At 67.6% G+C, this 987-nt stretch overlaps 1 protein-coding gene across 2 annotated transcripts in view; it reads left to right on the plus strand.

Annotated features, from left to right (window-relative positions):
• Positions 1–6: 6 nt before the first annotated feature.
• The window catches only part of LTBP2 (latent transforming growth factor beta binding protein 2), a 109696-nt gene continuing 108715 nt past the window's right edge, over positions 7–987 (plus strand). For both annotated transcript variants that reach the window (XM_010855745.1, XM_010855744.1), the window contains exon 1: positions 7–315. The gene's annotated coding sequence lies outside the window, so the exon portion shown is untranslated. The remainder of the gene's footprint in view (positions 316–987) is intronic.

Consider the following 987-nt stretch of genomic DNA (forward strand, 5'->3'; position numbering starts at 1 on the left):
GCGCCCCGGGCGCAGCCGCGTAGTTGCTACAGCCAAGGTGTACAGTCTGTTCCGGGAGCAAGACGCGCCCGTCCGGGGTTCGCCGCCCGCGGAGCTGGTCCAGCCTAGCTGGGGGAGCCCCAGGAGGTCCACCGAGGCGGAAGCCAGGAGGCCGCCCCGCGCACAGCAGCCTCGGCGAGTCCAGCCACCTGCGCAGACTTGGAGAAGCCGACCCTCGGGCCAGCAGCAGTCCGCACCCCAGGCCCGGGCCGCGCCGGCTCTCCCGCGTCTCGAGACGGTGCAGCGGCCGCGGGCTGCGCGAGGGCGCCTTACGGGGTGAGCGCTGGAGAGGGAAGGGTAGGGGCTTGAGGGAGCGAGGGTCGGTCTCCCGAACACTCGTTCGTGGAGGGATGGGGATGTGTAGACGAGAGGACAGGGCGGGGGCTCTGCCTGTCTCCCTTCTGTCTTCAATACTGCGGGAAACAGACCGAGGTCCCCAAGCTGGGGCTCTATCTGACCCGCTTTCAAAAAGTAGAGAGGAAAGAGAAACACCGTCCACACCCTTTCGTACCAGCTCTCGCCCAGATCCGACGTTAAATCCTTTCCCAAGGCGGCAGTGCATTCGCCCGCGCTCCTCCCGTCTGCCTTAACCGGTGTCTGCTGACGCCCGCTGCCCGCAGAGGTGCGGGGATCCGAAGGGGATCGCGGAGAGGGCATCGGAGTGGGTGTTCCAGGCGCTTGAGAACCGGGAGAAGCTGAGCGGCCTTAGTGCCCGGTGGGTGGACGATGTCGGGGGTGGGGGTGGGGGCTCCAGAGCGCGAGGGCTGATGCATCTCCAGGAAAGAGGCTTCGACGACTGCCGTGGGGACAAAGCTGTGCGTTGGGGCACAGGCCGGCCTGGGTCCGCGGATGGCTGGACGAGGAAGTGGGCGTGGACTCGGGGGCACTTTGGGCAGGAAACCTGTCCGCGGGTGTGGCTGTGACACTGGGGGTCCATGGCGGAGTGGG

This window comes from Bison bison, unplaced genomic scaffold, assembly GCF_000754665.1.
Source record: "Bison bison bison isolate TAMUID 2011002044 unplaced genomic scaffold, Bison_UMD1.0 scf7180017864368, whole genome shotgun sequence".
Taxonomy (NCBI): domain Eukaryota; kingdom Metazoa; phylum Chordata; class Mammalia; order Artiodactyla; family Bovidae; genus Bison; species Bison bison.